Below are 23,515 nucleotides of genomic sequence, written 5' to 3' on the forward strand. Positions count from 1 at the left end.
GTATGGGTTGAATGAAATGAATGTGTCCCCCCAGCTCCAAGTCTGGGAATATTAGCTGAGCCAGGTCGACCCAGCAAGCACAGTATCTGTCCACAATCCCCTTGGCTCCCCGCCAGGCTCCCAGCCCTGTGGTTGCAGGAATTCATCAGATACCCGGAACCCCCTGCCCCTTCCCCCGCATCCACTCTAAAGCCAATTCAAGTTCCAGGCAGCCTGTATAGCTTGTATATAAACTGTGGCCAGTGACAAACACTCTGCGATGAGGAGGAAATGATCAGTGATAATAGTATACTTCTGCAGCTGAGAAAATAATAGAATATTTTATTAAGCAGGATCGGAAGGGAAATATGATCTTCCTGATTCAGTTTCAAATAGGGGAAGAAAAAGTAAGCAAAGCACTGTGAAGCTATGACAGAGCAGCCCAGCCCACGGAATGGAGAAGAGCCATCCAATTATCTGCTTTATCACCTCCAAAGGGCAAAATGTTCAACCCTCCACGTATGACTCAATCCCCTGCATGACTGTTACCTGCCCTTTGCTAGTTTTACCTCACTAGGACCCAGAGCAGGGCCAGAACATTCATCTACTTTACTCTAGGTTTGTAGCATCAAGCATGAGATTGGTGGAAGAAGAGGTTAAAATAAATGCTTAAATTAAGTTACAGTAACCCTTACATTTCAATTATCTGTAGTCCATGTCACTGTAGAACCACAGAAGATCAACTGCTGGATGAAGCCTATATATTTTGTCATTTTTATCCCTAATGATGTTAATTTTCATTAAACTTGTCCCACAAGCTGCCTGAAATTCTTCTGGAATCAAGTGAAACACAAGACAGAGATGAAAGTAGACAGACGATAGGCAGGCAGGCAGACCCTCTGTTTGTGTGTCCTTGTCTAATAATTCCACTTGCAGATATTAATCTACTATCTAACAGAACTCATTTCTTCATAATTATCCACCAATCAACATTACTCTCCCTTATTACTCCATCTTATCATTCTAAGCAGAACCCAGAATATCAATCTGAGCTTATCCCAAAAGTATGTATTTTGATACTAACATTTAATCATTGTACATTTATTGAGGATTCACTCTGATCCAAGCAGTGAATAGAATGAGGCACAGTCCCTGGTCTCAAGCCGATCACTAACAGCATAATAATTATCTCCAGGGTGACATTATGATTTCTATTAGATTCTAGAGCAGTAAAACAGTCGTTTTTCCCGTCATAGTTTCCAATTCCCTCATTCCTGACCTTCGCTTGGACATTCCCTTGCCCCCAAGAAAGCCGACCCAGGTGCCTCTAGAAATTGGGAGGCTGCAGGCAACATCTGGTGCACTAGGGGAATGTGTTTGTCTCAGCCCAGCTCAAAATAGTATCTGACAAGCCTGAATCACACAAGTTCTGAAAAACTCACAAGAAATAACCTAAGAAATCTATAGCTGCCTCCTCCAATTTCATTCCCTGTCTGGCTGCTTATTGACTTCTGCAGCCTGTATTGACAACATGCAACCCTGTTTCTGTCTGCCTGCTCCCATGCAGCGACAACTTTAAAAAAAAGGAAAATAGGGAACATCACAGCTATAACTCATGCCAAAGACCCTGTTCTGGGGCCAGGCATCAGACTGGAGGCAAAATTTCCAAGAAAAATGAGAGATTTATTAGGAGAAAAATGCCTGAGTCCCCTTCCCTTCCTTTTGTTTATCCTTTCTCTTCTCTCAGGGCCACAGAGTTCATCTGGCTACTTCAAATCTCTGCCCCACATTTAAGCTTCCAAATACCACTTTGCACCAATAAAATACGTCCAATGTAAGGAAAATGGGGAACAGCCCACCCCCACCGCAGCTCACATATCTTTTCTTTTTAAAGGTGAGCTGAAAGACTTACCTGCCAAGCTGGGTTAATTTCACTGCAGGAATGGAAGTGCAGAGTGCATATCCCTGAGAAAGCACAACCTCAGGGGGCAGAAACAATGAAGAGAGGGACCACCACATTCCTCAAGCCCTCCAGTCCTGTGTCTCTCCCGGAGCAATTGATAATCTCACTAACACCTACAACAGTGTGCAGGAAGCTGCCTTCCTAACACCGCCCTCGGTGTTCGTGATTTTGCAACTCTCTCACCCTTCAAATCTTAGTGCAGCACCGGCAATTAGAAACCTGCACACATCTGGGGCCCGGGACAGGGTGTTTTGTGCATACACTGGGAGCTTCAGCCAGCAAAGAGAACTCTCAGCAGCCTCATCCTCTCCCAGGGGATTTATTTGAATCTGCAGATTGTGTCATGCCAAACCTATCTCTTTTCTCAGCATGAATCACTGACTCAGGAAGTCACATGGACCTAAGATTCCCAGAATGCGAGCTCTGCTCTGGGAAATACCAGGGGTATCTACTCTACTATTAGCCACAATCTTTAAATAACTACTTTGATCAGAATGCATGACTAAAGAGGACATTTTGAAGCTAAGTTGCTACTACAGTGAGCAGAAAAGAAGTCAGGGCAAAAGCCGGCAGTGTTTCTACAGCAGTTACCTGGGGCCCCTTCTTCCTATTGGCTGATTCATAGTTTCAAGGTAGCTGCAAATGTTTGGAATATTCTGTAGTAAATAGAGGAGTCTTGAAATCCCCTTATTTCGGATCCAAAACATAGCCATCCTAAATCCTTCACCCAATCCCACAGTTAGCTGAATAACTCAAAGATATTTTGGATTGAACCTGTCATTTCTTTGCTCCCACCTTAAACAAGAAGCAGAAATCTGGGGGCAGAATACTATACATGGAGTTGTCTTCTTATGATGCTAACAAATATAGGCTCAGTTGTTACCCATAACCTCTCACAAGGAGAGAGCATCATTTGTAAAATTACTTCTTATTAATAGGGTTAATATTAACAATAGAAGCAGCAGACCTTTATTATGTTGTAAATATGCTTCATAGTACTTTTCATGCATTATCTTATTTAGTAGCCCCCAAATCGTATAAAATGTGTCTAATCAGTATTCTCTCCATTTTAGAAATGAGCACAGGTGATGTTAGAGATACTAGGTAACCTGTCCAAAGTCACATGGTTCAGAGGGGATTTCAGGATTAGACCTATGTGATTTCAGAACAAATGACTTCAACTGCTCAGCTCTACTACACTAAGTAGGTGCTCAGAGTAGACCCTAAACTGTTTACATCTTCATATTTGAAATATATGACTATTTATGTGTGATTCCAGTTTAATCCTCTGCTATATACAACGGTTTGTTAAGGACATCACCAAATGCTCCAAAGTCTTAGAAGGAATGGTGAAGATTCTTAAAAGAACAAACTGCTTTTAAGCACTTGGGCAGCACCTACTCACTTATAATTCATATAAATAGGAATTTCCTAAGAATTATTATATATTCAATAAAAGACCCATCAATCTACTTAATAAATCTTTGTTTCCACTACTGAATGTTCTTGAAGGTGATTTTTTAAAATTCCAAGTAATCACTTATTCTGACTTTTCAGTAATTCAGACTTCTCTTGCTATCAAATGAAAAGGTCGTTACATGTGGATCTTTTCTTCAAAGATGCTAGTTTATTAATACACATAACATCCTCAGGGAAGATAGAAAGTACCATTTTCCTCATTTTTTCAATATTCAGAAGAACACGCATAGATCCTATGCAGGTCAGTGGTGCATAGCACACAATGTACAATGTATAATAAACCACACCATTCAGAACAGTTCATCATCCATTCAGTGATTCATCACTCATCACATGCAGTGAGACAGAAACACCATTTTAAAGCATGCAATAATTCCCCTTTTAAAGCTGTATAACATTGGAATTCAGCAAACCTGGAATCAAATGCAGGCTCTGTATTTTACTAGTTTGATCTAGTCAAGGCATTAAAAATCATTAAAACTTAGAAACTAGCGAGTATGTTCCTCTATTGTGTATTGCCTTTTTAAATATAATGAGTAGTTTAGCTGGTGAGATCAAGAAGTTAAGTATGAGTTATGGATTGAATCCTTATGTGGGCCAGCCAGCTTTATACAAGTTAGAAAATGGTCCATTGCCAGAGACTGGCTATTTGTTCAAGCAAAGGAGCGTAATATCTGCCTTTGATTTATGTCTTGAATGTTTATGTCCCTTCCAAAATTTATGTTAAAATTTAATCCTCATTGTGGTGGTATTAAAAAGTGGCCTTTCAGGACCCAACTAGTGCCTTATAAAAGGGCTGGAGGGAACTAACTTAGGCCTTTTTGCTTTTCCACCTTCCACTGTTGAAATTTAATCCTCATTGTGATGGTATTAAAAAGTGGCCTTTGGGCCAGACGTGGTGGCTCACGCCTGTAATCCCAGCACTTTGGGAGGCTCAGGAGGGCAGATCACCTGAGGTCAGGAGTTCAAGACGAGCCTGGCCAATATGGCAAAACCATGTCTCTACTAAAAATACAAAAATTAGCCAGGCATGGTGGTGGGTGCCTATAATTCCAGCTACTCAGGAGGCTGAGGCAGGAGAATCACTTGAACCCAGGAGGCGGTGGTTGCAGTGAGCCAAGATCACGCTATTGCACTCCAACCTGGGCAACAGAGAAAGACTCCATCTCAAAAAAAAAAAAGTGGCATTTTGGGACCCCACTAGTGCCTTATAAAATGACTAGAGGGAACTAACTTAGACCTTTTTGCTTTTCCACCTTTTACCGTGTGAGGACAGAGCATTTGTCACCTCCAGAGGATTAGCAACAAGGTACCATCTTGGAAGCAGGGAACAGGGTCCTCACTAGATGCTGAACCTGCCAGCACTTTGATATTGGACTTCTCAGCCTCCAGAACTGTGAGAAATAAATTTCCCTTGTTTATAAATTACCCAGTCTCAGGTATGTTATTATAGCAGCACAAACAGATGAAGATGGTTTTCAGCATAAAAATTGGGGGAGGGTGCAGAGGAGAATGGGAAATGGTGAGGATTAATCATGATAATCTATCACTGGTAATTAGAGAGCAACCCACTGCATACACCCAGCCGTGCAGTCATTTAATGATTTTCATAAACACAGTGGAGAGAGTATCTCCACTTTGAAGACAGAGACCATCATTTACATACTAAGTCCATAACTTAGAGAAATGTCAGGTTTAACTTAATAATGCCTACACAGCATCATGCACAGTCCGGGGAATAAGTGCTCAATAAACACCTTGAAGATCCTTCACTAGCTCACTGGAATCCAACCCCCTTGAGGATTCTCAGGCCCATGTGTTTTTGTGGTACCTTTTAGAAATATCTGCAATCTGATGAATCAAACTAAATACTTGGGAGTTAATAGACTGACAGCTGGGTAAAGTTTCTATAAAAGATGCCCATAAAGCTCAAGAAGAGAAAATAGTTGCCTATGATTGGTTTAAGTCTTAAAAGTGCCACCAGTAAAAACACTATCAGATAAAGGAAGACAGCTGAAACTTTACTTAAAGGTTATAGAAATTTTGAAACTAATCTTTCTGACTTTTGCCTGTTGTATTAGTAATGGAATGGATGGAGGGAATAACTACTACTTCTTGGCTCCAAGGTCAACTCATAACAGGAGACTGCTGTATTTTTTCTATGTCTGAGAGAAATTTCTCTTAAAGGGGAATAATGCCTTTTTCTGCCATGGCTGCATCATCTCCTTTCAGTATTTCTAATAGAATGAAGTAAAATGTTTTACAGTTATTCCTCTGCAAATACTCAAAAAGAAAACAAAACTCAAACTGGTCAATTATTTATTTTCTGTTCTATATATTGTAAAACCAAAGAATAATAAATGTAGGATAGATAAATGATGTAGAAATTTTCCCCAGTTATAGAGCTAATTCTAGTTTCCCTCTGAAACTATTAGGACTTGAGGGAAGGGCCTCTCTGCTGCCTTGCAATTTTCCAGAGGACTTTTTTTACCATTCTACAAAACAGAGCAACTTAATGGCTAGAGGTGGCAGTGACACAAGCAACTGAAGACTATGACAGTGTTGTGAATTTCCCAAGGATTCAGCCAGACTAGGGAATAGCTAGAATGGATAGCAAATAAAAATTACTGTCAAAAATAGCCAATGCATCGCTAGTTATTAAGGGTCAACTAACCACAAATTCACCAGGCAGAAGTTAGACATTGAGTATGGAAGGGTAGAGCAGAGTAGTTAGAGGCTGGTATCAAAAAAGGTGAAAACAGAAGAAGAAATTAGAAGACAGAGAAATGGAAAATTCTCATGCACTGAGTCTGAGAGTTTTAAGGAGAGTCCAGTACCCTGGACAGCTCCCTGGGAACCTTGGTATTTCTAAAATGAGCCTATACTGTAATTGACCATCATTTCTCATACATTTATCAACTATTTTGGTGTTTTCAAAACAAGTGCACAGACTTCTGTTTCAGGGAGAATAGAGTATACATGCTTGTTTCTATTCCTTCTATTAAGTACAACTAAAAACTCTAGATATTATATATAAAACAAACATGATTTTTAAAATATTCTATTATGTGTATTTTTATTATGTATATGGTTGTTTTTATACATATATATAACAACCATAAGAAATGATAGGAGAATGTATACTAATTCAGGACCTTGAGATCTAAAGAATGACACAGCAATAAGTTTTCTGTGTTTTTGTTTTGTATCACATATCTCAGACTAAGTATTGAATAAATTGGTAATGTGACAAAAAGCCCCATAGAAAGCTTGCTATCTCTACTCAAAGAACCAGGAAGACAAAAACTTTCACAAAGCAATTTCCATACTCCAGCCAAACATCACAGAAAGAGTGTGGTCCCACATCTACCCAGTCCAGTGAAGAACAACTGAGGAACCTAGACCCTCACACTTGCCAGGCTATAATAGGGTCTCAACTTGCCAGCCTGAGTGGTATCAGATAAGGCCAAGCTAGGAGCCAGGATTTTCATCTCTGCCATGCAACAACAAAACCCTCCACCTCCGTGGTGTCAATTGAGACCACATGGGGAGCCTGGATTTTTATTTCTATTCAGCAGAAACAAATCACCACTCCCCATCCCTTCTGGGGTTATGTCAATGAAGGCCTAGCAGAGAGCCAGGACTTTTGCCAGCACCTAACATAATGAAGCAATTCCACCATTATCATCACAGTATCAATGGAGGCCACATGCGGAGTGGTAACAAGGCATTTCTTTCACTCTTAGATAGGGAGGTATCAATGGAGGCCTCATAGGAAGCCAGACCTCCAAACTCTGCCCAACAGTAACAAGCCCCACCCTCATGTGTCAATATTGGCCAAGTAGAGAATCTAGACTTTTACCTGAATCAAATAGTAAGGAGGTGGCTCCCCCAACCACCTTTCCCTGACAGAGAAGTGTCAGACAAAGCCAAGTAAAACAGAAAGTTTAAGTAAGATACAGAGTCTCAAAATAATAACCAAAATGTCCAGGTTTCAATGGAAACACATCATAGCAAGAACTGAGATTATCTCAAAATGAATAAAGGAGACAATCAATAGATGCCAACAGTAAAATGATGGAAATGTTAGAATTACATTTTTTTTTTTTTTTTTGAGACAGAGTTTTGCTCTTGTCACCCAGGCTGGAGTGCAATGGTGCAATCTCGGCACACTGCAACCTCTGCCTCCCGGGTTCAAGCAATTCTCCTGCCTCAGCCTCCCGAGTAGCTAGGATTACAGGGATGCACCACCATGCCCGGCTAATTTTGTATTTTTAGTAGAGACAGGGTTTCACCAGGTTAGCCAGGCTTGTCTCGAACTCCTGACCTCAGGTGATCTGCCCACCTCTGCCTCCCAAAGTTCTGCGATTACAGGCATGAGCCACTGTCCCCAGCCCTAAAACAGTCATTTTAAAAGTGCTTCAGGCCGGGGGCGGTGGCTCATGCCTGTAATCCCAGCACTTTGGGGGGCCAAGGCAGGCAGATCACTTGAGGTCAGCAGTTCAAGACCAGCCTGGGCAACCTGGTGAAACCCCATCTCTACTAAAAATACAAAAATTAGCTGGGCATGGTGGCATATGCCTGTACTTCCAGCTACTTGGGAGGCTGAGGCAGGACAATCACTTGAATCCTGGAGGTAGAGGTGGCAGTGAGCCAAAATTGCACCACTGCACTCCAGCCTAGGTGACAGAGCCAGACTCTGTCACAAACAAACCAAAAAGTGCTTCAAAGAGTATAGTCTCAGCAATGAAATAAAAGTCTCCGCAACTAAAAAGAAAATATAAATAAGAACAAAAATGACATTTTAAGAATGGAAAAAAAAACCAGAATAACTGATAAACTACAATAACCAAAATAAAAATCTTAGTGGATGGGCACAACAGTAGAATGGAGGACACAGAGGGGGAGAAAAATCAGTTAATTGGAAGATAGACATTACCCAATCTAAACAGCAGCAAGAAAAGAGAAGAAGGTGAATGGAGCCACAGGGTCTGTGGACTATAGCAAAAGGTGTAACATTTCTGTAAATGAAGTCCAAGAGGAAGAGGACAAAGGAGGCATGGCTGAAAAGTACTTAAAGAAGTAATAACTTAAAACTCCCCAACTGTGGTAAGAGACATCAAACTAAATGACTCAAGAAGATTAGTAAAATACAAGCAAGTTAAATAAAATGTTTAAATCCACATTATGGCACATGCTGTGGACTGAACTGTGCACCCCTAAAATTCATATGTTGAAGCTCTAACTCCCAACGTAATTGTAGTTGGAGATAGGAATTTTAGGAGGCAATTAGGATTAAATGAGGTCATAAGGGTAGTGTCTTAATTTGATAGTATTAGTAGCCTTATAGGAAGAGGAAGAGAGAGAACTCTCTCATCTGTAAGCAAGAAAGAGAGCCCCGGCCAGAATTTGACCACCTGGCACCCCGATCTCAGATTTGTACCCTACAGACAGTGAGAAAATAAATTTCTATTGTTCAAGCCACCGCAGTCTATGATATTGTGTATTGGCAATCTGAGCTGACTACAATAACATATCATAGACGAACTTCCAAAACTGAAGACCAAAAAAAAATCTTGAAAACAGTCAGAGAAAAATGACATCTTGCCTATAATGGAAAAATAATTTGAATGACAGTGTATTTCTCATCAAAAGCCATAGAGGCCAGAGGAAGTGGCAAAACATGTTTTATTTTTTTATTTTTATTTTTATTTTTTTTTATCTTTTATTTTTTTTTTTTTTATTATTATACTTTAGGGTTTTAGGGTACATGTGCACAATGTGCAGGTTTGTTACATATGTATCCATGTGCCACAAAACATGTTTTAAATGCAGAAAGAAAATGACTGTCAACCTAGAATTCTTATGTGTGAAAATGTCCTTCAGGAATTAGGAAAACTCAACATATTTTCAGATGAAAGAAAACTGAAAGAAGTTATTTCCAGATCACCTACCTTCAAATAATGGCTAACAAAAGTTCCCTAAACAAAGAAAATGACTTTTTAAAAGAAATCAAAACATCAGGAAGAACAACACAGTAAGCAAAAATGTGGGCAAATAGACTTTTCTTCTCCTTTGAGCCTTCTAAATTCTGTCTGATGATTGAAATAAAAATTATTTAACACTGTGTGACATGGTTCTAAGTACATGTAGGCAAAATATTTGAAATTATAAATAGGGGAGGGTGAAGAGTCATAAAGGGAGGATTATATACAGGTTTCCACACTTCACATGTACGGTTAAAATGAGACTAGTAGACTATGATTGTGTGAGTGTGTGTGGCATGTGTGTGTAACACCTAGAGCAATCACTTAAAAAGCTATAAAAAGAAATACATTCAAAATACCATAGATTAACCAAAATACTAAATTTAAAAAAATGTTCAAGTAACCAACAGGAAGGCAGAAAAAGAAAAGAGAAACACAGAGAACAAATAGAAAACAATGAAATAGTAGACTTACACCCTTACATATAAATGATGATATTAAATATAAAGGGTCTAAATATGTAAAATAAAAGGCAGAAAATAGCAAAATAGATTGAAAACATGACCCAACTATATGCTGTCTACAAAGAACTCACTTCTAATAGACTGATACAGACAGGATGAAAATAAGATGATAGAAAAAGATAAATCACACAAAGATAATCAAAAGAAATCAGGAGTGGCTTTATTAATATCACATACATTAGACTTCAGGACAAAAAAATCACAATAACAGGGAGGGTTAACACATAATGATAAAAGAGTCAATCCACCTAAATGTAACTGTACCAAACAACAAATCTGTAAAGTATGTGAAGCAAAAATTGAAAACTGTAAAAGGAGATAAATCCAATTAGAGTTTTAGACTTCACACCCTTCTCTCAATGATCGATAGGACAACTAGATAGAAAATCACAAAGAGAGAGAACTGAATAACATCATCAACTAACAGTATCTATTAATAATTGGCATTTATCAAACACTCCACCCAACAGTAAAATAATACACATTTTTTTCCAAGATAGTCCACATCCTGGACCACAAAACAAACCTCAACAAAATCGAAATAATTGAAATCATATGCAGTGCATGTGCCAACCAACATTAAACCAAATGAAACAACAACAACAACAAAAACAAGTAAACAGTTGTAAATTAAAGACATTTCTAAATAATATATAAGTCAAAAAGGAAGTCTCAAGAAAACCAAATAGTGCATTAAGCTAAAGGAAAAATAAAACATATCAAAATTTATAGGACATAACTAAAGCAGTGCTGAGAGGAAAATTTATAGCACTAAATGCACATATTAGAAAAGGGAGGAAGTCAAATTTATAATCTAAGGCCACATCTCGAAAACCTAAAAAAAATCATAATAAATGCAAAGCAAATGGAAGACAAAGACAAAAGCAACAACTAATGAAAGTAAAAATGAAATAAGTCTAGAAAATTAATAAAACAAAGATGATTCCTTGAAAAGCTCAATAAAATCAACAAGCCTCTTGCAAGACTGACAAAGTTAGAAGACACAAATTATCAATATCAGAAATAAAAGAAGGGATATCACTACAGCCCCTGAAGATATCAAAAGGATAATAAAGAAATACATACATAAATTTGATAATACATACATAAATTTGATAATTTAAGTGAAATGGACCAATTCCTCAAAAAAACACTGTCTACCCCAAATCATTGAATATGGAAGAGATCATTTGAATAGCTACATAACTATTAAGGAAACTAAATCTATAATTAAAATACTTCCCAAAATAAAATCTCTAGGTCCAGATGGTTATCCTGGAATATTCTATCAAACATTTAAATTAATTAACTAATTCCATAAAATAACTTTCAGAAAATAGAGAAAAGGAACATACTGCAATTCATTTTATGAAGTTATTATCCTGATACCAAAATGAGACAAAATCAGTACAAAAAAGAAAACTACACATCAATATCCTTTACAAATATAGACACAGAAATCCTTAACAAAATATTGGCAAACAGAATTTAGCAATATATACAAAGAATTATATACCATGACCAACTGGGGTATACTCCAAGGATGCAAGTTGTTTCAATATTCAAAAACCTATTGATGTAATCTAGCACATTTTTCGGCTAAAGAAGAAAAAAACACATGGTTGTATCAATTGACACATAAATAGCATCTGACAAAATTTAACACTCACTCTCAGAAGAATAAAAATAGAGATGAACGTCTTCATCTTAATAAAGAGCAGTTACAGAAAACCAACAGCTAACCATGGTGCTTGACTGAATGCTTTGCCCTTAAGATCAAAAACAAAGTAAGAATGTCTGCTCACACTGTTTTTATTCAACACAGTGCTGTAAATTCTAGCCAGTAAAATAAGAAAATTAAAACAAATACATACAGCTCTGGAAGAAACAAATATAACTGTCATTATTTGCAGAAGACATAATTTCTATGTAGAAAATCCCAAGTAATCTACACATACACACACACACCTAGAACCAATATGTGAGTTCAGCAAGGTCACAGGACACAAGATAAACATACAAAAGTCTATTGTATTCCTCTACATGAACAATGGGCAGGTAGTCACCAAAATTAAAAATAACACTTATGATTGCTCAAAAATTTAAAGCACTTAGACATAAAAATATAAACAGAATTTGTATGCTGAAAACTATGGAATGTTTATTAAAAATCAAAGAAGCTCTTAACAAATTAAGACATATACTATATTCACGGATTGAAACCCCAACATAGTGAAGATTTAATTCTCTTAAATTGATATACAGATTCAACACAATTTCTGTCAAAATCCAAGCAAGATTGTTTTGGTAGAGATAGTCAGGATTATTTAAAAATGTGTATGGAAATTAAAAGAAACTAGAATACCTGAAGCAATATTGAATAAGAAAAATGAAGTTGGAGGAATCAATCTACATGATTTCGAAACTTATTGTACAGCTACAGTAATAAATACTTCAGAGTATTGGCAAAAAGACAAAAACACAGGTCAATGGAACAGAATAGGGATATCATAAATAGGCCTACAAAAATATACTCAACTGATTTTCGAGAAATATGCAAAATAAATTCAATGGAGGAAATACAGCCTTGTTAACAAGTGGTCTGGAACAATTGTACATCAATTATGTCTAGGCCAAAACTGAACTTCAACCAAAGACTCACACTTTATATAAATGTTATCTCAAAATGTATTACAGACTTAAAAGTAAAATGTAAAAGTATAAATATTTTAGAAAAAACATAGGAGAAAATTTTCAAGATACAGAGCTCAGTGAAGAGTTCTTACACTTGACACCAAATGCACAATTTTTTAGAAAAAATGAATACATTGATCTGCATCAAAATTATAAACTGTCGTTCGGCGAAAGATTATGTTAAGAAAATGAAAAGACAAGTTACCATGTGGGAGAAAATATTTGCAAAACACATATTTAACAAAAGGCTAGTATCTATATTATGAAAAGATTCTCAAAAGTCAACAGTTTAAAAAATTCATTTAGAAAATGAGCAGGAGACCTGAAGAGACATTTCACTGAAGAGGATGTACAGATGGCAAATAAGCACATGAAAAGATGTTCAACATCATTAGTGATTAGAAAAATGCAAATTATAAAACCACAAGGAGATATTGCAGTGTACCTTTCAGAATGGCTAAGCGACAATGCCACACTGACAAGGATGTAGACAAAGTAGATCCCTCATACACTGCCGGTAGGGATGTAAATCATATGGCTACCCTGAAAAACATTTTATTTGTTTTATAAAAATCTACACATGCAGTTAACTAGCAATTGCACTACTGAGTATTATTCTAGAGAAATGAAAATGTACATTCACACACAAAAAGAACTGTACACGAATATTTATAGCAGCTTTTTTCATAATAGCCAAATCTAGAAACAACACAGATATTATTTAACAGGTGACTGGTTCAACAAACTGTGGTATATATAATATTTTGCTGAATTAATAAGGCTAATCCCAAAGGTTGCATAATTTAATTTGTATAACATCTTGAAATGACAAAATTATAGAAATGGAGAACAGATTAGTTGTTACCAGGATTTAAGTAGGAGGTGAGGTATGAGGGAAATTAGTATGGCTATAAGAGGGTAACAGGAGGGATCCTTGTGGTGATGGAAATGGTTTGTATCTTGACGATATCAATGTGAATAACCTGGTTGTTACATTACACAATAGTTTCTCCAGATGTTACTATAGAAGAAACTGTATAAAGTGCACTTGGGATCTTGCTATATTATTTCTTACAGCTGCTTATGAATATACAATTACCTCAAAATAAAAAGTTTAATTTTTTAAAAAGTAAAAAAAAAATCACAGGTATTCCCTTTTTATTTCACATGCTGGGCCTTTTCCTTGGAATTATTTGTATATAAAATGGCCCTTGCCCCTGTTTACAATATATAATCACAGAAGAATGGTTTTCTCTTTTCTGGTAGATTAGTGAAAAATCTAGAGCCCAGAGAATCAGAACTTCCTTTCTTCTAACTCATCACCAGCTTTCGGATTCTGAAAGATAAAGCTAATTTAATTTCCCCTCCTTTCACCCACTTTACAATACTTTAGAAATCACAGTTATTCTTGCAGTAAATCTATTATCCTATGTGATGAGTACTTTGGGCCTGCAAAAGGAAGCTAGTACCCAAAATTTATCCAACCAAGAGGTACCTGGCATTAAACACTTTTAATTAATTTCTTGGTTTTATTTGATTTCTCTAGTTTTAAGGGTCTTCTTGCTAAAACCCACTGCAGATGACTGTTTTCTCCAGATTGATCCTCATTTGTAAAATGAGTAGACTACAAGAGATAATAATGATAGATAATATAAAATACAATAATAGCCAACATTTATTGACCATTTTACATGTATAGAGCACTATGTTAAATGATTAATATCATCTCACTAAATCCACATTACATTTCAAAAAGATAGATGCTATTATCACCCTCATTTTACAGTCTTATTTAGGCTTAGAGTACTGAATTAACCAAAGAATCAGCCAGGACCCAGGACAGCATAAATTCAAATCTAGGCCCTCTGGCCCTGTAGCCCCCAGTCTTAGCCACTACTCTAGGGTTTAAACTGCTGAAGGACCTCTTCAAGGAGAACTACAAACCACTGCTCAATGAAATAAAAGAAGATACAAACAAGTGGAAGAACATTCCATGCTCATGGGTTGGAAGAATCAATATCGTGAAAATGGCCATACTGCCCAAGGTAATTTATAGATTCAATGCCATCCCCATCAAGCTACCAATGACTTTCTTCACAGAATTGGAAAAAACTACTTTAAAGTTCATATGGAACCAAAAAAGAGCCCGCATCACCAAGTCAATCCTAAGCCAAAAGAACAAAGCTGGAGGCATCACGCTACCTGACTTCAAACTATACTACAAGGCTACAGTAGCCAAAACAGCATGGTACTGGTATCAAAACAGAGATATAGATCAATGGAACAGAACAGAGACCTCAGAAATAATGCCGTATATCTACAACCATCTGATCTTTGACAAACCTGACAAAAACAAGAAATGGGGAAAGGATTCCTGATTTAATAAATGGTGCTGGGAAAACTGGCTAGCCATATGTAGAAAGCTGAAACTGGATCCCTTCCTTACACCTTATACAAAAATTAATTCAACATGGATTAAAGACTTACATGTTAGACCTAAAACCATAAAAACCCTAGAAGAAAACCTAGGCATTACCATTCAGGACATAGGCATGGGCAAGGACTTCATGTCTAAAACACCAAAAGCAATGGCAACAAAAGCCAAAATTGACAAATGGGATCTAATTAAACTAAAGAGCTTCTGCACAGCAAAAGAAACTACCGTCAGAGTGAACAGGCAACCTACAAAATGAGAGAAAATTTTTGCAACCTACTCATCTGACAAAGGGCTAATATCCAGAATCTATAATGAACTCAAACAAATTTACAAGAAAAAAACAAACAACCCCATCAAAAAGTGGGTGAAGGACATGAACAGACACTTCTCAAAAGAAGACGTTTATGCAGCCAAAAAACACATGCAAAAATGCTCATCATCACTGGCCATAAGAGAAATGCAAATCAAAACCACAATGAGATATCATCTCACACCAGTTAGAATGGTCATCATTAAAAAGTCAGGAAACAACAGGTGCTGGAGAGGATGTGGAGAAATAGGAACACTTTTACACTGTTGGTGGGACTGTAAACTAGTTCAACCATTGTGGAAGTCAGTGTGGCGATTCCTCAGGGATCTAGAACTAGAAATACCATTTGACCCAGCCATCCCATTACTGGGTATATACCCAAAGGACTATAAATCATGCTGCTATAAAGACACATGCACATGTATGTTTATTGCGGCACTATTCACAATAGCAAAGACTTGGAACCAACCCAAATGTCCAACAACAATAGACTGGATTAAGAAAACGTGGCACATATACACCATGGAATACTATGCAGCCATAAAAAATGATGAGTTCATGTCCTTTGTAGGGACATGGATGAAACTGGAAATCATCATTCTCAGTAAACTATTGCAAGGACAAAAAACCAAACACCACATGTTCTCACTCATAGGTGGGAATTGAACAATGAGAACACATGGACACAGGAAGGGGAACATCACACTCTGGGGACTGTTGTGGGGTGGGAGGAGGGGAGAGGGATAGCATTAGGAGATTCACCTAATGCTAAATGATGAGTTAATGGGTGCAGCACACCAACATGGCACATGGATACATATGTAACGAACCTGCACATTGTGCACATGTACCCTAAAACTTAAAGTATAATAATAATAAAATAAAATAAAATTAAATTAAATTAAAAAAAAGAATTCAACAATTCCATTCTGTCAAGAAATATCACAGGATAGAATTCCTGTACTGAGTGAGAGCTTGTTCTCTGAACACTTAACAACTTTTAAGGCTTATGATCTTCGAGGAGTGTGTATGCATTGCAATAACAGTGAGTGTCAAAGTTAGGAAAACACATATTTCATTGAACACAGATATTCGACAATGCCTGACCTTCCCACAATGGAGCCATGGATGGTTAAGCCATCTCTGTTGCGTATCTTGACATATTTGTCAGCATGACATAGCCAGTTTTCTTCTAAGACCAAACCGCTCTTGAAAGATTATCATCAAACCGAATTTCTCATCGGTAGCCCTTTGCAATATTTTTATTCTTTTTCCCATTCTCATTGGTTTCTCCTTTTTTCCTTGTTTATAGTCATGTTTTCCTTTCTCTTGGTTACTTCATATCCTAGATTTTTTTTTTCCTTTAGCACAGGAGTTGTCACAACCTTATTGAATCCATCTTTGCACAGTTTGAAGGGATGCAATATCTTGAGGCTGAAGAAACCACACCTCATCCTTCCATTCTGAGAAGGTGAAAAATAATGCTAGAAGCATTTTTCTTAATTTTTGGTTGTTGTGAAAATTCTTTATGGGAGAATTATAGAAGCCAACACCCAATACATTTTTATCTATACCATTCTGAGATTATATGAGAAAATATATATGACTTTTAAAATAATTCCTTTGCTTTTCTGTTTTCTTTCTCTTCATTTGGTGTATGTGTTCATGTATGCACATATTAGCAACTTTTTAGGTGTTCCTGCCAGCCTCTCATGGAGCCCTGACTAGTTACAGCAATCCTTTATAGCACCTTGCTGAGTGCATAAAAGCTCATTCCAGACCACACAAAGAGAAGGCTAGCATGTCCCACTGAGATATGCCAGAGTTCCAAAACTGTCATAAAAATAAACAACCAAACAGGCTTGAGTGAGTGTTCTCTGTGGGAAATGGTCTATCCTTAGAGAGATATGGTTATCCAATTTTTTAAAAGTCTGTTGAAGCCCCCCTTTAGTACCCCATGAGCACATGGCCACACCTGCCACAAAGAAGGTCATGAAGGAACTTTTAGATACACCTTCACACTTGAAGAATTAACCTTCTTAGTAAACATTGTTGCATTTCATGAGCTCATACCTCCTACTCCTCCCATCAAAGCACCTCAGACTTTCTTATCTTGAGCCCTCAGCTAATCCAGATGTGTGGTCAACTTCTGCACTCCTGTGTAAATGCAGAGGAACAGTGACAAGATAATCAGAACAGTGGTACATATGCACCACAGAATACTATGCAGCCATAAAAAGGAATGAGATCATGTCCTTTGCAGGGACATGGATAAAGCTGGAAGTCATTATCCTTGGCAAACTAATGCAAGAACAGAAAACCAAACACCCACGTTTTCACTTTTAAGTGGGAGCTGAAGAATGAGAACAATGGACACAGGGAGGGTAACAACACTCACTGGGGCCTGTCAGGGGATGGAGGTGGGGAGAGCATTAGGGAAAAGAGCTAATGCATGCTGGGCTTAATACCTAGTGATGGGTTGATAGGTGCAGCAAACCACCATGGCACATGTTTACCTATGTAACAAACCTGCACATCCTGCACATGTACTGTGGAACTTAAAAACATTTTTAAAAAGATTATCTAAAATACTCATTTAACCAGCAATGAAATGATTTTCTTTCAAGCAATAGATGTACATGGAAGTGTTTAATATTATATATTTACCAATATATATTTTGTACCCCCTACAAAAATGCTTAGGATCGTAGAGACAAGTTAGACTAGGAAGAAACGCTTGTTGTCAATACAGCAATATAACTAATGGGAAGGCCAATGGAAGATCAGAGAGTCTTTGCCCTATCTTGACTTTCTCCTGTGTTCCAATAAAACTTTATTTACAAAATAGGTAGTGGGCCAAATTAGGAGTTTAAAAACCACTGCTCTAGATACTTACTGGTATAGCCCAATAAGCACTTACAGTTTTAAAATAGTATGCATAAAAATAAAGAATAATAAAGGAGGACTTGCCGTACCCGGTGTTAGTCTGTACTGTAAAGCTACAATATCTAAAACAGTGTAATACTGACACAAGCATCAGTAAAAGATCAACTGACACAGTAGAGAACCTTGTATATACAAAAGCTTGTGTAATACAGGAATCCTTGAAAATCAGTGAAGGATAAGGTGAATTACTTATGCTGGAAAAGTTTATACTTTGGAAAGCAAAAATAAGTAATTTTGTTTAGTACTTTATGCAAAAATCAATTTCATAAAGATTAAAAAGTTAAATTCAAAAATCACACAATGCAAATGAATATCTAATCTCTGAATTGGAAAAGTTTTTCATATTAAAAAAGCAACTGAAGCAATCATAAAAGGAAACAGTCTCAATAGTTTTAACTAGAGAAAAAAATCGAGTATTTCTGCCCCTCAAAGAACATCATAAACAAAACTGAGGCAAAATTGAAAGAAAAGTGTTTGCCGTGAGTACGTATTTATAATACCAAGCAACAATACCATTAATCAATTAAAAGCTCATCAAAATAATAAGAGGAAAACTTAAATCCTTGATAGAAAATAATAAGTCTATGACATAAACATTTTATATAACAATAAATTTAAAAGGAGAATATGTTCACATTATAAGTGATAAAAATTTCAAAGATAAAATCACACCCCTCAGTAGTAATGAAGGCTTATTGAGACAGGCATTGGCTTTCACGCTCTGCAGGTAAGTTAAGGGTGAATTGCTGTAACTTCCCTGGAAGGCAATGTTTCAGTATATATCAAGAACCTTAGGCCTGGCATGGTGACTCACGCCTGTAATCCCAGCACTTTGGGAGGCTGAAGAGGACAGATCACCTGAGGTCAGGAGTTCAAGACCAGCCTGGCCAACACAGTGAAACCCTGACTGTACTAAAAATACAGAAATTAGCCAGGTATGGTGGTGGGTGACTCTACTAAAAAGACAGAAATTAGCCAGGCATGGTGGTGGGTGCCTGTAATCCCAGCTACTCGGGAGGCTGAGGCAAGATAATTGCTTGAACCCAGGAGGCAAAGGTTGCGGTGAGCCGAGATGGTGCCACTGCACTCCAGCCTGGGCAACAGAGCAACTCCATCTCAAAAAAAAAAAAAAAGAAACTTAAACATTTTTATATCACTAAACCCAGTAATCTCACTACTAGAAGTTGACGTCAAAGAGCAAAACAAAGATTTATGTACTCATATGTATATCACAGCATTATTTATAACAGAAAAAATAGAAATAAGTTGAATATATATAAAAAAGGACTAATTGAAGTATGGTATATTAATAAAAAAGACTATTATTCAACCATTAAAGTTAAATTCTCCAAAAACTTAATGATTGGGAAGGAAAAATTAAGAAGTAAACACAGCAAAATGCAGTAGGGTTTATTTCTAGATTAATCCTTTTTTACTTCCTTTGTACTTCCGTTTTCCAAGTGTTCTATTTCAGGGTCAGCCAACTCTATAAAGGGTTAGATAGTAAATATTTAAGGCCTTGCAGGCCACAGTCTTTATTGCCATCACTCAACTCTACCATTGTAGAGCAAAAGTAGCCAGAAAAAATATGGAAACAAATGAACATGACTGTGTTTCAATAAAACTTTATTTGCACAGACCTCTGTGTACCAACCCCTGTTCCATATGAACATGAATTACTTTCTTTAGTAAGAAAAAAATAATCTTGTGTTTATTAAAATGCTTTTAATGGATTTTATTTACTAATTTCTTATCAGAACTTTCTCTTCTTTCCCTCAAAATTTCCTTATCAATAGTTCAATGTTGGTTACAAACTGGTTTCTCACTCATGCCTAAGACAATGGCTCACTACAGCACTGTAGGCTCCATTTTCCTGTGGCTGCACATACACCCAATAAGCCTAAATGTAGTCAAAGGAGCCTCGCACTTGGAGTCAGAAGCCCGAATTTCAATTGTGGCTCAATCACTTACTCTCTAGGTGATTTCAGGCACATTATGTAACTGAAGTGACAGGTTTTTGACCTGTGAAATAGCAATAGTAATATCCATCCCCCCTGTGCAATTATTCAAAGAGGTCACATATAGGAGTATCTGGTCTGGGGCTGACACAAATTAGGCACTCATTAAAGATCCGTGATATTTTTATTTGAAAAGTATGAGAGTGAGTTCTGCTTTGAGAGTCAATTATACTTTGTTGAGGAGGGAGGATGTGGCACAGGGGTAGAAAAGGCAGAGAAACCTCCTGTTCTTCCCGAGCCACCCAGCCACCATGTGGTCCAAGAATGCAGCTCTGGCACATCCATGACATGCCTATATGTTTTTACTTGCCAGGCCAAATACTTTATATCAGCCACAAAAACATAAGACTACATTATAAGCATTATCACCATAGGAAAGTAGGCAGTCACTCACCTGCACTTCCCATATCTCTCTTTAAGAAGTCATTAGATCAGAGATGTTCTGGGAGTAGGGAAGGAAAGGAATACGGATGGAAGATGGCAAGAAAGAAGCCTGTTGTAGAATTTCCCAGGAACTCTCTATTCATAGACTGATTGTCTTCATTCCCGAGAGGGGCCAGTTAGGCCACATCTCAGCCAGGAGCCCTAGTCCTGCAAGGAATCACACTTCACATGTAGCAATGCTTTACAATTATGATTTGTGACTCTAGAAACAGCCCCTTCAGGATGTAGGGCAGGTATTATCAAGCTCTTTATGGCAAGGAGAAAAACAAGATTTCAAGAAGTTAAGTCACTTATTTAAAATCACCCCAAGGTCACATAGGGTCTTCTAGATGAGTGTTTCTTTTCTTTGATATTCAAGACCATCTTCTGCCCTATAACCTGGTTCCCAGCATAACTCAAAAAAGAAACCACGATGCTAACCCAAAAAAATCAAATACTTTGGTACTTTTTTTATGAGGATGAAAGACATTCTCCAAACCAAGTAAATTATTATTTCCTTCAATATTAAATTAGAAATGACTTAAAGTATAAAATGTCATTTTATTGACATTTGTTATACATAAAGTACTACACTGGTCTTGTGACCCGGGGGGTGAGTATGGCAGATAACCTCAAAAACAATATTAAGTATAGGCCGGGTGCAGTGGCTCACACCTGTAATCCCAGCATTTTGGGAGGCCTAGGAGGGTGGATTATTTGAGGTCAGGAGTTCAGGACTAGCCTGAACAACATGGTGAAACCCTGTCTCTACTAAAAATACAGAAAAAATTAGCCATGCATGGTGGCGCATGCCTGTAGTCCCAGCTACTTGGGAGGCTGAGACAGGAGAATCACTTGAACTGGGAGGCAGAGGTTGCAGTGAGCCGAGATGGCACCACTGCACTCCAGCCTGGGCAATAGAGTGAGACTCCATCTCAAAAAAAAAAAGAAAAGAAAAAAGAAAAACAATATAAACTATAACCTGATCAACATGGCTAAGGAGTTCAGTGAACGTGGCACCACCCTTAGAATCTGAAGTCCAGGATTCAAGTTCTTCGTCTGTCCCTTGCTAGCTTTGTGACATAGGTCACTAACATATTCTAGCCTTTGGTTTGTTCATTCAAAAAGTAAGAATAATTATTTCTACCTTGCAGATAACGTGCTTTTTTAAACAAATGTAAGGCATCATCATGCTAGGCAGAACATGAAGATCTGATGTTAAACTAAGACCCATAAGAGACAATATATAAGACTTCTGGGTCCCTTGGTAAGATGCTATTAGCAACGCTCTTCCACCTTCCTGTTCTTCCCTTCACCTACAGTCACAAAGAACCTTCATCACAGGGTACAATAAAGCCATCTGCGTCTGACCACCTGGTGCTAGCTTTGAATTAATAACCACTGAGACCACGGAACAACTTTGAAAAGCAAACTTTTAAATTGATTTTTCTTTGCCTTTATCTCCTTTTAAATTACAGCAAAGAGAGACAGAGGAAGAAAAAGATAATTTTAAGGCAAAACACTCAATTAACTCTGAAAATCAAATATAATAAACTGAATATAGATCTGTCTGGCTACTGTAACTGTTTCTGTCTGCCCGCATCTATCTATCCCTCTATTATCCTCCCATCTCTCTTTAAGGAGACAGTCAGATACTGAAAATGGGACTTTTTTTGCTTTTTTGTTTTGCTGGTTAAAAAAAAAATCTAATACCTTAGAGCTCCTTATAGAAGGAAAAATGGAATAAAAATCACAGGACTTTTCTTCAGTTTCTCCTCACCTTCCCTGATTTTCACAGGAGTCAAAGGGCAAGCTGTGGTCTAACAATTGTCACAGGTAGTCCTAAAGGTTCAGTCTTGACACTCTGATCCCACAGCATTTACCAAGTACTTCCTTGTAGGTGTCACTAGGACAAGACTGCAGTAAATGGAGGAATAAAGAGTGTCTTACCTTCTAAACCTTGTGAAAAGGTCCAGGGTATGGTACTAAGGAAGAAGAGGATTCTTAGATGTGTAAGTTGAATCTATTACTGATTTAAACATCTGCACTAAGCCAAACGTCACCCAAAATAGTGAATCCTTTCCTGTGTGGGTGGCCAGTAGGATGGCCATTTCATACATAGAATATTTTCCAATCACTGGCCTTCTGTCCCTGGAGAAATAAGGCACATTCATCATATGAAGGGGTAAGAGGTTATTCTCTATAAGTTCAGGAATTACGGATGCTTAGATTTATAACTGTGCTGGCTCATTGGGTTTAAAGTCAATAGAACACTATTTTTAACACAATTAATTTCAATTTTTTGTGCTGACTTAATAATTTTTTAAATTAACTTAATTACTTTGGCTTGAAAATGTTTCACTTTTCATGTTTTTTATGATTAGGAAGTTTTATATGTGTGTGTGTGTGTGTGTGTGTTGCTTAAAGTTCAGAAAACAGGAAGAAGTTTAAAAACAAATTCAAAATTGCCCATAGCCCTATTATCCAAAAGTATCCTGTTAGCATTTTGATTTATGTCCTTTCATTTTTTTATTTGTGTGTGTGAAACCACATGACATATATAAAGTATGTTGTTTCTTAGAAGGCAGCGAGTCTTTGTTTTACTTCAATCAAATTTCCTCTCAATTCTTTAGCAGATTTTTCCAGCCAGTTTGCATATGGGACAACCATTAACTAATAAAGAATGATAGAGAAAATGTTGAGGCTTCTACAGTATTTGGTTTCCCTGTTTTAATTTTTTTTAAGGTGAAAGAAA

The 23,515-nt window shown here is 37.2% G+C and overlaps 1 protein-coding gene across 30 annotated transcripts in view; it reads right to left on the bottom strand.

Moving 5' to 3' along the window:
- Positions 1–23,515, bottom strand: part of NRXN3 (neurexin 3) — a 1,697,203-nt gene that overhangs the window by 1,462,463 nt on the left and 211,225 nt on the right. Inside the window, exon 1 of one of the 30 annotated variants that reach the window (XM_003260820.3) lies at positions 1,892–3,373. The exons of the other annotated variants lie outside the window; for them this stretch is intronic. The gene's annotated coding sequence lies outside the window, so the exon portion shown is untranslated. Of the gene's footprint in view, positions 1–1,891; positions 3,374–23,515 lie in introns of those variants that run through there. 30 annotated transcript variants of the gene reach the window in all.

The sequence above is a fragment of the Nomascus leucogenys genome, chromosome 22a (genome assembly GCF_006542625.1).
Source record: "Nomascus leucogenys isolate Asia chromosome 22a, Asia_NLE_v1, whole genome shotgun sequence".
Taxonomy (NCBI): domain Eukaryota; kingdom Metazoa; phylum Chordata; class Mammalia; order Primates; family Hylobatidae; genus Nomascus; species Nomascus leucogenys.